Source organism: Hemicordylus capensis, chromosome 3, assembly GCF_027244095.1.
Source record: "Hemicordylus capensis ecotype Gifberg chromosome 3, rHemCap1.1.pri, whole genome shotgun sequence".
NCBI classification, from domain to species: domain Eukaryota; kingdom Metazoa; phylum Chordata; class Lepidosauria; order Squamata; family Cordylidae; genus Hemicordylus; species Hemicordylus capensis.
The window spans coordinates 230,436,736-230,451,872 of NC_069659.1; the positions used below are offsets into that span (position 1 = coordinate 230,436,736).

A 15,137-nucleotide genomic window follows, 5' to 3' on the forward strand; every position below is an offset into this window, starting at 1 on the left:
AAAAAATAAAGCATGCCCTGCCGATGCATACAGCTAGGGGGAGCGCTGAGATGGTGGTAATGGTGGTGACCTGCTCTCTTCCACTTTAAGACCCCGATTTTAAAGGGAGATGCCTGCGATTCACACAGCCAAATCACATTTCAGCACATCCCTGACACTGAATGGTATATCTGTATTAAAATGAGTGATGCCAGTAAAATTCTCCAGGTTTGGTCTTGGAAAATAATTTTGGATGTTTGAAAGAGCTCACCTCAAAGAAGAAATAAGCCCTTCCAGTACTCAAAATTCTTCTCCACCCAGAGAATTTCACCAGCACATCACTCTCCTCACCAGCCCCCCACTGTTTAATATCACACTCACTCCCTACTTTTTATCTATGGTCTCAAGGCAGCAAGCAAGAGCAGTGGCAGCTTCTCTTCTCTGTTTGAAAAGATGCAATAGCAGACTATTCCCCACCACCACCTGCAACACACACACTAAAATTACCTTTCTCCCCAAAGTCAAGGGAAAGATGTGGTGGCTCTTGGAGTTAATAGTCTTCCCAAACGCTGCAGGCATTGCAGCAGCCTTTGGGAAGACTACTTGTCCCAAGAGCCACAATGCCTTTCTCTTAAATGCAGGGAGGAAGCTAAGCTGTACTATTTAAACTCATAGAAGTGATTTCATTTATCATCAATGTAAATACTGAATGTAATTCTGGGAATATCAGTGCATGAGTCAGATAGTATAATAACCTGAAACTACAGAAAGCATTGCTTTTTTGAGAATATGTGTGTGTGTGACACTAGTTTAGTTTGTTTAAGACTATGACTACTCAGAGAGCATCAGATGCAAAATTGCTGCCCCACTTCTCTGGAATTCCCTTCCCCTTCATATTCGTTTAGCCCCTTCCTTACTGATTTTCAAATCTCTATTGAAGACTTTTCTTTTTCGCCAGGCTTTTGCCCTGTAGCTTACCTATTTGGATTTTTCTTTTTTTGTTAGTTACTTTAGTTTTTAATTTAGAATGTAATTTTAATGTTGTCTTGCTTTGCATGTTTTTGTACACCGCCCAGAGTCTTAGGAGTGGGTGGTATATTAAATGTGTCAAATAAATAAATAAATAAACCAGTGACATATAAGTGCATTGCTGGTTTTGGATACTGTGCTAAAGATGTATCCACTCCCTCCACTTTAGCAACTTCAGTATCCTCTCTAATAAAACGCTTGGTGTCCATCCATGGATGGACACCAAGCTTGTGTCCGTGCCTCCCTTGGCGGTTCTGGGCATGCGCGGAGCGCATGCCCAGAACAGGCCGCAGCAGAAACGAAGGCAGGGAACAGGTGGCCATGTTGGGCGGCCAGAAGCAGCCGCCCTGAAGAAGCCAGCGAAGCCGGGCTGAGGTGGTGGCAGAGCTGCTACCGAGGCCTGGGGGCGCCAACACGGACGGGTGCCTGGGAGACCTTGGGGCACTTGCCACAGCCGATAACCGCCCTCCCGCCCTCCCAGCTGCCCAACTTCCCCTTCCCCGCACCCCCCCAAAGGATTAAGGGCCTCCGCAGCCGCCCAAGCACCAGTTTGGGAAGAGGCTTAGCACAGAGAGGAGCTCTGTTCGCGAGCTCCTCTCTTCACCTTTGGAAAACATGCTTTCACTTTGCCCGGCTGCTGCAGGCTGACTCGGGTGAGGAGGGCTCGGGCAGCTGGGAGGGCAGGAGGGTGGGAGGGCGGGAGGGCGGTTTTCGGCTGCCGCGGCGGCGGAGGCCCTCAATCCTTTGGAGGGGGTGCGGGGAAGGGGAAGTCGGGCAGCTGGGAGGGCGGGAGGGCGAATTTGGGCCCCTTCCCTTCCTAGCACCCGTTATTCAACGGGCTAAAATGTACTTGTTCAAATATAAGTAATATAAGAATATTCATGAGTAACATGTTTTTAAAAAGAAAAAGTGTTATAAGAGGAACATCATTATCAAAAAATGATGTCTATAGACCCAATGCAAAATCATGCCTAACCTACTTCACAGGGTTGTTGTGAGGAGAAACTCAAGTATGTAGTACACCGCTCTGGGCTCTTTGGAGGAAGAGCGGGATATAAATGTAATAATGATGATGATGATGATGATGATGATGATGATGATGATGATGATGTGACAAATGAAGAGGTTATCTATGAGAAAATATTTTGTTTTATAGCTATACCTGGGGAAAATTAGCTGAATTGTTTCTGCCATTGATAAAGTTTAATTGATTGTAAATGAAGAAATGTATACTGTTTTGGGGTAGTGCCTGTTATGGAAGTTATATAATATAGGTTGCATGTTGTTAAAAATGGAACATTGCTTTACATCAATATGACTGACTTGTATAGTTAAAGCAAGAACATGGGCAGCAACAAGTAGGCCTAGAATTTCTGGACTGTAGCACTTTGCTAGTCTAAATGGACATGTTATACTCTGGAAGGAGTACAACAAGTCCAGTATATGGAAGGAGTATATCCATCTCATTTATATATTTATTAGTTTTCTCTCTCTATGTAAACTGCTTTGGAAACATTTGTTGAAAAGCAGTGTATAAATTGTTGTTGTTGTTGTTGTTAGAAGAATATGGAGGAGCAGAAGCACAGTGCATATGACAGAAACTCACCTTGAACTAAAAAAACAGGGAGCTTGGCCAGAAAGGGGGAGGAGGATCTTTTGCATCTCACCCTTTTGAATATTTAAATATGAATATTTAAATAATGTTGGGAACTTCAGATATCCCTGAATTGATGTTTGTGGCTCTGGCCAGTTTCATGATTTATCAGTCAGTATAAAATTAAATAATGTACATTTTCTAAGAACTTCTTAAAGGAATGATAGGCTTAAGGGAATGTATGTAAAGAAGACACTCCCAGTGGAGTGTGAGGAAATCTTGCAGCCAGGTTCAAAGGGTGTTCCTTTTATTTCATCTGACAACATGGATTTTACATGGATTTCCAAACATTTTGCATCCCTCTCTTCTTTATTCATTTGTGCTGGTAGATATCTTCTATTTTAAGAGCTCTCCTGTTCATCAAGTCTCATCCCGAACATTGCACTGCCATAACACTTTGTCACCAAAATGTATCTATTAATTCAACATGAGAAATATAGGAACATAGGAAGCTGCCTTATACCGAGTCAGACCACTGGTCCATCTAGCTCAGTTTTCTCTACACAGACAGGCAGCAGCTTCTCCAGGATTGCAGGCACGAGTCTCTCTCAGCCCTATCTGGAGACGTACTGTATGCTTTGGTAGTTTGTTGGTTCAATAAAAAAATCTTGTCCTATAAAAAAATAAATAAATCTTGTCCTATCTGGAGATGCCAGGGAGGAAGTTTGGAACCTTCTGCATGGAAGCATGCAGATGCTCTTCCTAGAGCAGCCCCACATCCCCTAAGGGGGATATTTATTTATTTATTTATTTATTTTTACATTTATATACCGCCTTTCATTAAAAGACAACCCCAAGGTGGTTTACAAAAGTTAAAACATACAATAAAAAGGCAATAAAAACATCAACCTAAAAATATAAAAACATATAAAAAACAGGCATAAAACAATACAACAGATATCTTGCAGTGCTCAAAAATGTAGTCTCCCATTCAAATGCAAACCAGGGCAGACCCTGCTTAGCAGGACAATTCATGCTTGGGGCAGCGGGGAAATGCTTGACTAACAAGCAGAAGGTTGCCAGTTTGAATCCCTGCTGGTACTATATTGGGCAGCAGCGATATACGAATATGCTGAAAGGCATCATTGCACACTGCACGGGAGGAGGCAATGGTAAACCCCTCCTGTATTCTACCAAAGAAAACCACAGGGCTCTGTGGGTGCCAGGAGTCGAAATCGACTTGATGGCACACTTTACCTTTACCACAAGACCAGCTCTTAGATAGATAGATAGATAGATAGGGCAGGGGGTTACATCTGACTTCAAGATAAAACCCTCTGTACCTCCTTCCTTCCAGGCTTTTGTACATAAATGATGACTTTTAATTAAAAACAACAACAAAGAACTAAGCCCTTTAAAACATGAGATAAGGTATTCAGGACTGGGTCACCAGGAACATCTCTGTGAAGTCTGAACCCTCTTCCAGTGTTTGATATTTTGAGGGAGATGTACGCGTCTCCTCACCAGGACACGTTTGGCAAGGAAGTGATATATGGATTCATAATCCTCAAAAATGGTGGGGACATCATAATCTCTCCATATGCTCTCACTTGTCTTCCTCCCTTGACATTCTCCTGATCCTGCCAAGTTGGGGCAGGGGTGGGCAGGAATGTGATGCCACACGCGTCAAATTGTGCAGTCACATCAACATGTTGTACCAGATATGCACCTTCTTATTGAAACAATGATTTGTATCACTACTAAAAGAGTAATCCTTATTTATTTACTGATATGACCATTTCTTCCCCATTTTGCTGATACAAGCAAAATACAAGAATTGTATTATAAGCTTTTAATGATACAATCCATATAAAATTCCATATGCAAAGACTAAAAACATTCATTTAAATAAATAGAACACAAATTATTGACTCAATGTACAATTAACTAAATTGAAACATATTACCATTGTTTTTTAAATATCCACAATGGTGGGCATTAGTGACTTTAAAAGATGACAGTCAATAGGCATTTGCTTCCATTTGTTTTAATATGTCCCACATCCAAACTAACCTCACTCACTAGCAAGCAAGCAGCAATCTAAGCAAGCTGTCCCCCAGATCTTAAGGGAAAAGGGGAGACGGATGAAGAGAGGTGCTTTCTCAGGTACAGATATGGTGGAAGTAAAAACACAAAGGATCATTTTTAAATGTTTAATTGTGTATCATCTTCACTATTACACTGTGTACTACTTTTCATAACAGTTTCCTGTATAAATACATAACAGCTTACTAGCAGACAAAAAGGAATATATGTAGCACTTGAAATGTCTTCCTTCAAATCTGTCTTGATGTGATTTCTATTAATATATTCACATATTTTCAGAATATAAATCTAAATATTATATTATTTTCTTTACTTTTATCAGAAGTCAGTAATACTGACTTTTTAAGAAGTCAGTATTTTCTTTACTTTTATCAGTAAGAAGTCAATTTCTTTATGGGAGAAATCTAACACTCCAACCCTCATACATTTATTTGGAAGTTCTACTTCTGTCAACAGAACTTGCTTTTCAGCAAATATATATGGGGCATGAGCTTAAATCTATTGTATATGCTTTTCAATTGTTGATTAGTAAATCCACTAAATTATTTAAGTTGATCAATAATCAACTTAAACTATTGCACTATTTAAAATGCTGATCATGAAGGTAAAATTGCTGCTACTTATTGTAAGGTGCCGAGAAAATGTTCAAATCAGGTTTTAGTGTAAACCGTACTTAAAGTAATTAAAATTACTTTAATTGTAAACCGCCCTGAGCCATTTTGGAAGGGCTGTATATAAATCAAATAAATAAATAAATAGATAGATAGATAGATAAATAAATAAATAGTGATAACTCTCCAGTGCCTTATCTCCTGCATAACCCCTGTCCGGATCCATCTGCAGGCAGTAGGGATTAAGCTCCCTGGATCAAGGGCACTCTCTGGGGATGCAGTGCCAGGCTGAGAACTGTCAGCTGACCTCTGGGCTCTCTAAACCCTTGCCTGCCTCTAGGCTAGCCCAACAGTTAGAGGAACTTGTCTGAGTAGCAATGCAGACTCTCTTGCCCAGCCCAATCCCACCCTCACCCTGGTTTGGCTTGCCTCAACCAATCTCTCTTTGCTCAGCTGCACTTACCCTTGCCCTGGCTCTGCTTAACTGTATTCAACCCACCCCTGACTACACTTCACGCCTCTGGCCCCCTGTTATTCTGCAGCCTGGTTCCTGACACTGGCTCATCTTCAATGCTTCCTTCTGTCTCTGGTTGCATTTCCCACTCACCCAGGCCTCCCTTGCTGCGGCATGACAGGTTGATCAGACTATTTTCGATCTGCTCTAGGTAGTCATCACTTCCAGCTGAGGAACAACGTAGATGAAAGCCCTCCATTATGGGGAATCTGAGCCCTCTGGAGCAAACTGTTGTCCTTACTACTGAGAACCAAAAACTCTAGCCCCAGTCTGGAGCAACTGGCCTAGTTGAGAACAGGAAAGCAGCAACTGTTCACACAGCTGCCTGAGATATCTGCTGACCAGGATGCACTGAGAGGCTAGGCATAGGCTTGGACTCTCCTGCTGGAACAACGGAATGGGGTCTGGAGCAACTTTTGAGGGTCCCTATCCAATGCAAGTTAGTGTTTCTAATGTAATCAATTATCCATTTAAGTTGGGCCTGATCATGAGCCTGCTGAGCAGGGAGGCTCTGACCTGGGACACTGCCTTAGAGGAAGACAGCCCTCTGCTCATCAACTTGGAGGTCTACCAAAATTTGAAAACTCCACAAGCATTGCAATGCAGAATCTAAGCTGCAACGACATCACCACACCCTAGGATTGTTGTCTACCCAGGGGCGTAACTATAATAGGGCAAGGGGAGACAGTTGTCTGGGGGCCCACTGCCGGGGGGGGCGCGCAGAGGCAAGTCACATGACTGACTCCCCCAGCCGCACACCCACCCAGATTTCCTTCAGTTGTATTCCTCCTCCAAAATTGATGTGAGTGTTAAGACCTGGAGCTACCAGAACATGTCTTTCTCTAGTACTATTAAATGACTTGTATCGTCCACAACTTACACAACCTTTTAAAAAATAATTTAGGATGATGTTCTATTGTGGCACATAGGTTGTTTAATTATATGTATAAATTCTACTTCAGTGAGGGGGGGCATTTTAAAATCTTGTCTCTGGGCCCACTCCAACCTTGCTATGCCCCTGTGTCTACCTATATGGCCCAATACCAATGCCTTGCCAGGGACACAGCCTTGAATGAGCACGCTCTCTTATATCTGTTCTGCCATGGATTGTGCAAGGAGGTAAAGAATGACCTAGCATCACAGTATGCTCCTGTTTTAATAGCACTGAAGCAGAGGCGGAGCTACTATTGTGCAAACGAGTTCAAAGAACCCGGGCCGCCAATGAAAAGGGCTGATGAAGCCAGCAGGGGGGCGTGGCTTGGGCTACAGAAGAGCCTGGAGCGAACTCCCTCCACCCACGCCCGGGCTCCTGAGAGCCCCGAGTGAGCTCTTGCCTGTCCTTTTCAGGCAACATTTGCTGCCTGACAGTCTTTATTTCCCTTTCTCTCCCTCTAGCAAGGGAGAGAAAGGCAAATAGATGCCGTCAGGCAGCAAGCACTGCCTGAAATGACAGGGGGAGAGCTCACTCGGGCTATCTCAAGCCCAGGCCATGCCCCCTTTGCACATGACATCACGTGCACGTTTTACTGCCACCTGGTTCCTGACCTTGGCCCATCTTCGATTGCCCCTTGTGCTTCCAGCCCTCCACTTGTCACCCACCCAGGTCTCCTTTGACACTTTAGTAGGAGTGGGAGCAGATTACCCTGAATGACTGTAATCTTACAGCTCTATAACCATCATTCTGTCTTCACATGGGTCCCCCCCCCCCGTAAGTATTTAAACTGTGTTTATGAATGGCTCAGTGACACCCTGATATACATTATTGGTTTCAAAAGATGGAATGTATTTATTGCTATATTTGTGAAGTGCTAATGTGGCATAATCCATATCAGGATTCCATGCAGGATTTAAAACCTCCGGAAGAGTTTGTGAAGCATTGCAAAGCTCCTCAAGAGTCTCTCCAGAACTGCAAAGCTCTGTGAGAGCTTGTATATATCTTTACAATAAATATAACATCAGTAGAACTCCTTGCATGTGCCGAGGCTGGGGGGTTACAGTCACTTAAATAAGTACCCCAGTTTTTCCTGTACATTAGCATATTTGCAGGCTGCTATGCTGATATACTGGGATTATATTGTTACTGTCCGTTGCACCTACTTTCAGGGAAATTATAATTTATACAATCTATTAGGAATTTCTCCAGTATTCTAAATGCCACCCTGCCCCACCCCTTCCTTCAGAATGCATATGTTCTGCAAAGCCTTTGGCTTCATCCCTTTGCTCCGAACTAGATCCTCCAGGCAATGTGTGGCTGCTTCTAATCTGCAACTCTGTTTAAGATTGCATTTCAAGGGACCACAAAGTAAGAATAGGACATATTTTTGAGGTTCTCATTTTAGCACTACCCTATTCTCCAGCTCCCGCAACAGAAAACAGATCAGAGCAGGACACAGTATTGCTGGGAGACTGAAAAAGATACTAGTGGTATTTACTAACAAATCACAGTATTGGCAATGGCTGATAGAGGCAGATCCCAGGGGTCAGTATAGCACTAGTGGTGTGCCTGAACCAGTCCGGAACCATACCAAAGGCCTCCAGACCGGTCCGGAATATGGGTTGTCCAGTGGTCCGGCGAGGGTGTGTGTGTCGCTTTAAGGGCGGGGGCATAGTACTTACCCCTCCTGCCGTTCTTCCCCCTCCGGCATTTGATTTTAAGGAAATATTTTTGGGGCAGCGGGGTTCGCCCCTGCCCCCCTCGTTGTCTGCAAAACTCCAGAGCAAGTAGAAGCTGGTGCCACGCATGCGCCCGACGCGTCAGGTGCCCCTTGCTGCCGCTGGCGCATGCACGCCACAGTATCACGGCGCGCGCCATGAAGGGTCCGCGTGCCACGACGGGCACATGCGTGGTGCCAGCTTCTACTTGCTCTGGAGTTTTGCAGACAATGAGCGGGGCAGGGGCAGCAGGGAGGAACCCTGCCGCCCCAAAAATGTTTCCTTAAAGTCGAGCGCTGGAGGGGGAAGAGTGGCAGGAGGGGTAAGTACTACCCCCCCCCGCCCTTAAAGTGACACTCCCCCCCAGTGCCAGACCACGCCTCCATGGTTCCGTGCACATCCCTATATAGCACTGAGTTCTCAGTACAGAGGCAAAGGCATAAAATAAAATGAATATACAATACTTCAGTAGAATACTGAATATTTTCCAGAATTTTTCAGCACACATTAGAATTAAGATGTTGGGTGCCTGTACTTAACACCAGCATGAGAAAGCTAATCCTCTACATGTTCTAAATACAACTTAAATGGAATGATAATAATACATTTTTGCATCATTACCTATAATATTTTTTATTAACAGCTTTGCTGATATTTCCACATTATCTATCAGGAATGCCATTATAATGTGTTCAAGGCTATTACTGATTTTTTACATTTATTTCCCACCTTTCTTTCATCACAGATTTCAAAGTGGCAGATATGGGATTTGTAGATGGTCTCCTATCTCCAGATGGGAAAGCATTTTCCACAGTAAAAGCAGATCACAGTCTCAGTAAATGTGACATGCTGGCATATTAAATTTTAGGATAACTCCTCAGGGCTGCAATCCCAAACAGCTCTTGCTAGTTTAAGTGAGACATGCATAGCAAATCTTAAGGCTTGATGAACTAGCAGAAAGATGCTTAGGATGGCATTACCAGAGTCACCTCATAAACCATGACTTCATGCAACTGTTGCAGGCACGCTGGTACTGCAGATTCATATGCCATTGCCAGTGTTTAGGATCATATTTCCAGGATACAGTCTATATCCCATTGAGGTCAACAGCAAAACTCCAGTCACTCTGAGTCTGAACAGATTTTAACAAAACTCTAGGTGCATCATCCAGCCAAAGTAAAGCACTTTTTGCTCCTGTTGATTTCAAGGGGAGATTGAAGCACTTGCTTAAGTGCCTTCCAATGAAACCAGCTAATTAAAAGTGCTTAAATTTGATAGGATCAAACCCTATATGTTCAAACCAATTGTTTAAAAAAATTAACACCAAATCTACTTACAGTACTTGCTTAATATTTAAAATGTTAAGTGGAAACAGTTAGCTTTTAAAATTCTATGTAATCTCAGGCATCTCATACATTCTGAGAGAAGAATAAGCCGGATAAACAAGGAAGATTTTAATCCCACTATTTCTAATTTTAAATAAAACCACCTGCTTTGGCAAGAGTATACTTAAAATCACACAAAAATAATGTGGAGCTTACAAAGAATGCATAAGCATCTATAGAAGACATTCTGTAGGGAGAGAAAATGTCTAACCCCCTGTAGGTGCTGTTACAGCAATGGAATCCCTTTGCTCAATATTATCCTGTCCAATGAGGTGGAATGTTTCACAGGCACATGGTTTATGTGTCTCAAAATAACTTGGGACCTGCAAACTGACAAATGCTATTGCTTCAGTGGTGACAGGTTGTCCAGCTTCTTACAGCCATCTTCACTAAAACGAAGGTTAACGCCTTTTCACCCGATGGACTCCAAGTCATTTCGGTTACAAAGGACCTGAAGAGTACAATTACTTCGGTCATTTTAATCTTATACTTAGGAATCATTGTCACCGTGATTGTATGCCAGGGTTGGATTTCAACATCTGGACGAATTAGAAAAGGTAACGTCTTTACTTTCAAGAGTTACCATGTTTTGATAATATTGCACAGGTGCACAGAGAGTCTGGGTCCATGTTATGTCTGAATGCTAATTATTGCTGGTAAATCATATTAGGGGAGCAACTAACTTTTAAAAACTGTTTTAAATTACACGGAGGCACACAAGATTAAAGAGAAGTGGAATGTTCTACAGAATCTTAAAGAGCTTGAATAGAGCAGGGTTTGTGTGATGGTTTCCAAATTCCTTCTGTGCCTGTTTAGTATATTTGAGTAGAGTCAACAGTAGGCAGAAATGTCTACTCCTTCTGCATAGATGAAATGTTCCTTTTTATTCTCCTTGTTAACATTAGTTGAAACAATAACTTAACTATAACTTTATCAGTTTCTTGCATGAAATAATTTGCATTGCCTCCTTGAAGGAAAGCGTAGAGCCTAGTTTACTATTACCCCATGTTTAAAGTCTTTCTTTTAAAGTGTGTGTGTGTGTGTGTATGATAGAGAGAGAGAGAGAGAGAGAGAGAGAGAGAGAGAGAGAGAGAATGTGTCATGTAAAATGACACTGCTGGCTATATTTAGGGTTTGGAGATCTGCTCTGTGGATTAATGTACACAACAGCTGCAGAAACAGTCTTGCTAGAAGGGCATTGCTCTCTCAACCCCCACCCTTCTCTCTCTCTCTCCTTCTCACTCTGCAAAAAAAAAATTTATTTTTGACTGTCAGCAGCAAATGTTTGGCCTGCTATATTGCAACATTAAGCAGTAATCAAAAGACTGTCATGAATTATAATAAATAAGGTATGGACAATATAAAACAAAATGTAATAAGCAGATTATCTATTTGGAACAATTATTACATCTGTAACACAGCAGCTTATTTATGTAGTGTTTCTACGTAGCAATTGTCTTTAGATAAGCTTCCTTGAAAAAGAAGTTCTGAGACTTGTAAACCAAACATTTTTAAAAACAATACAAGCCATATACATTAAGCTTTTCAACTATAAACACTTGCCTACAATAATGATTTATGAAGGCACAGCATATTGTCCCAACCTTTCCTTTAGCAAGAATTTTCAGGATTGAAAACAGTTTTCCTTAAGACAGTTAAGATGATTTTTTTTTCAGGATTTTAATTTCCCGAGGTCCTAGTAGTATGTGTAAGATGAGCTCAGAATAAATAGTTACAGGACTGTAGCCAAATCTTTTTAGGGCTAAAACCTTTGTGTATTTAAAAAAATATTTAAATCTAAATATTATATATAACTCCATTAATTCGAAACGTAAATGGAATTTGTTTGTTTGTTTAATTTAAAAGTTGGTTGTTCCATAAAGTCACTGTCTCAATTTGATCATAGCACTTAAGTTTAAACTGTGTTCGTGCGTGGAAAGCAATTAATATAAACACTTATTCAGAATATTCAAATATAAAACATTAAGAACTGAGTTTTTATATAGTATGCTCTTAACACCCTAGAGATAAGCAATCACAATTCTGACATATTTAATCAACATTTTACATCTTTGGGTACAGGATTTAAAGGTATTGTGAATACACTAACATGCATTTAATGCCAACAGCTGGCATAGCTATCAAATGAATGCTAATCAGCAATTTGGGACTGCAATAATGTCAGTTCATTAAAAAAAATTAAAACATAAATGCAAAGAAGTAAATTTTGTTTCAGATCTATCTAGATTATGCAACAGAATACAGTTGTTTGCTCACTAGTAAGTAGCTCAATTGAATCAATCAATTGATTTCCTTCTAAGTGACTATAAGACTACAAACTCAAACCTATTGATCTGAAAACCATTCCAATTAAACCAATGGGAACTTTTGTGATTAAAGTAGTTTCAAGATTGCTAATCATTGCTGCTATTCTATGTGAAAAACCTATTGATATATCAATTATTTATATGCAAGGCCAGCATCAGGGGGTTGACAGGAAGCAGCCAAGAATCCAAGGTCCTCAGTAGGGTCCACTGTTGATCCCTGAGCTCACCTCTGTTCCCATAGCTCTTGTGTGGTGGTGGTGGCGGTGGCAGCAGCAGCAGCAGCAGCAGAGCAACATTTTTGGCTAAAAGAGCTGCTCCATTGTCACCAACTCTCTCCATCCCATCTCAACCCATCCAGCCAAGTTAAGTCCCAACATATATCTGAGGAACAGAGATAGCTGCCTTATACTGAGTCAAATCATTGGTCTATCTGCCTCAGTGTTGCCTATACTGACTGTCTTGTTTGGTCTCGGACCATAAATAAAACTTGACTTGACTTGACAACTGACTGTCAGTGGCTGTCAGGAAGAAGTCTTTCCTAGCCCTACCTGGTGATGCTAGGGGTTGAACCTGGGAACATCTGCATGGAAAGCAGATACTCTACCACTGAGCTACAGTCTCCCATCCTAACTGGCCCTATCCACCCCTAGCACAGTACCTCCAGTGACTGTTGCTGGTGTCTATCTTGTGTTGCTTTTTAGATTGAGAGCCCTTTGGGGACAGGGAGCCATCTTATTTGTTTATTATTTCTTTGTGTAAACCACCCTGAGCCATTTTTGGAAGGGTGGTATAGAAATTGAATGAATACATAATAAATAAATAAAGCTCACCCAGGTAGGGGGAGTCATGGAGAGCAGTTTGTCAAAGGGTTCCTGAAACCTGGTGCTGGCCCTGTTGATATGGATACAGACAAATACATTGTATAGAAACAGACAAATACATATGATATATGTAGAGAGAGAACAATGTGGTAGTTCTAGCAGTGTTCGCCCTCCTTTATAGCAAAGGCTTCCCACTTACTACAAAACACTTTTAACTGAAACATGTGAAAAGGGATTAGGAAACAGGGACCCTGTGAATAACCTGACAACTCCCCCATCACTCCACCCCCACACACTAATATGACCACCAACCTGTTCCCAATATATCAACTCCACTTGTTTGTGTTAGCTCCTCCTCTCCACTAAACAGATGGTGGACTGAATTCTGCCATCAGATCTAGCCATGCAGTGTCCTCCTCACTCCCTGCCCCTGTCTGTACTGGTACGTGCATGGCTGTTACAGAACAGAATGTAGCTCTGAGTTTAATAATATAAAAAATACATTATAAAAATAGAGCTTGATTGGGTTTTAGCATCCAAAAACTGCCCTTAATTGTATGCACAGACAGAATCAGACAGTGCATACTCAGGTTTCTAAGAAATATAACTGCAATGGAATGCAATGTGGCCTATATTAGGGCTCAGTAAAAATGTAGCTTCAAACACAGGGGCTAAAATATTCTACTTAAGGAAAGGTATAACTTGAACTGGGTTTGTTGGGGCTTAACCCAACAATCTGTTTTCCAAGCCAGGACTAAACCTAGGACTAGGTCAAGTAGAATAATAATGTGGTTGCATGTGTATCACTTGCTAAAGAGGAATGCTATCCCAGCCCTCCTTGCCCCCCTTAGTAGCTTTTTCAGATACTGCAGTTCCTACTCCACATGGATATATTGGTGTGTAGGACAGTACACTGTTTCTTGTACAGTGTACAGTACACTGTGTGTACACTGTTTTTTTGTCCTACTAGTTTTGCAGGCTTCGAAGCAACAGGAAAACCCGCAAACACTGTTTACCAAAGGGGGTGAGTGTGCAGTTCCGACAACAGCTCTACCACACCACCTTCAACAACTCTGAAAAAACTATCCCTTATCTCCAGCTGCGGTGGGAGGGGGAGGGAAGTGTCAGCTCATTCCTTAATGCAACACGTGAACTAATAAACCATACCATACCACAAAGAAGGCTACAGAGCTTAATACTAGTATTTTACTCAGTTTAAAAAGTGCATTGTGATCAGATGACCAATAATGGTGTCTGCACATAGATCAGAAAGCAGAAGAAGCAGGATTTAAAAGTATATAGTTGAAATGAATGATGTTCACAGGGCCTACTGAAATACATCCTGGAGTACTAAAGGAACTAACAAGGTTAAACATGAAGCCATTGACAGTTACCTTTAAGAATTAATGGAGGACAAGGGAGATGCCAAAGGCTGGAGAAGGACAATCTGTTCCTCACCCACATTCAGCACAGCATACTGTGGGCAGTTCAGCACTGCCCATGCTTCTATGTGCATGTAAACCCCACCTGTGCTGTTGTGGAACAGGGCTGTTCTGCTCCAATGGATATTGCAACTCACAACTGCACTTGCACAACTTTAAGTCAGAGCAAAACAGTCCTTCAGTCATCAGATGCACTAATTCACTACCTGGAAGGTTTACGCACAACAGTTTTATCGCAAGGTTTTTGCTTTTAGCTCGCATCTCCTCAGTAATGAAGGGTGCAAGTACATATATCAGCCAGATTTTCCCTGAAGTCCCTGCGAGTTATCGGGGAGCAGTCCACACGTGCAATTTGGGTTTTCCACTGTGCCCAAGTGTAGCCCAATTTATCTCAGGAGTAAAGAACTCCACTATTTTCAGCAATTTTTTGAGACACCTTTAAGTTCACAGTAAAGCCTTCCGGTAAACCCACGGTAAAATCTGCTGTGCGTAAAACCTCCTGGTGGTCAACTCATGAGAGTTGTTTGTCCTTCTGTTCTGCAGATGAGAGTGGACCATGGCACCATAACCAATAGCACAGTCTACTCACCTGAGAAGCAGTGTTGAAACATTTTTAGTTCCCAGCCACACCGTATCTTTTTAAAAAATTAACTACCACTTCTAGTTTAGCACTGAAG

General features: G+C 41.8%; 1 protein-coding gene across 5 annotated transcripts in view; it reads left to right on the top strand.

Moving 5' to 3' along the window:
* MYPN (myopalladin) overlaps nucleotides 1–15,137 on the top strand; it is a 123,435-nt gene that overhangs the window by 22,495 nt on the left and 85,803 nt on the right. For 3 of the 5 annotated variants that reach the window (XM_053308576.1, XM_053308575.1, XM_053308579.1), the window contains exon 1: nucleotides 10,219–10,427. The exons of the other annotated variants lie outside the window; for them this stretch is intronic. The gene's annotated coding sequence lies outside the window, so the exon portion shown is untranslated. Of the gene's footprint in view, nucleotides 1–10,218; nucleotides 10,428–15,137 lie in introns of those variants that run through there. 5 annotated transcript variants of the gene reach the window in all.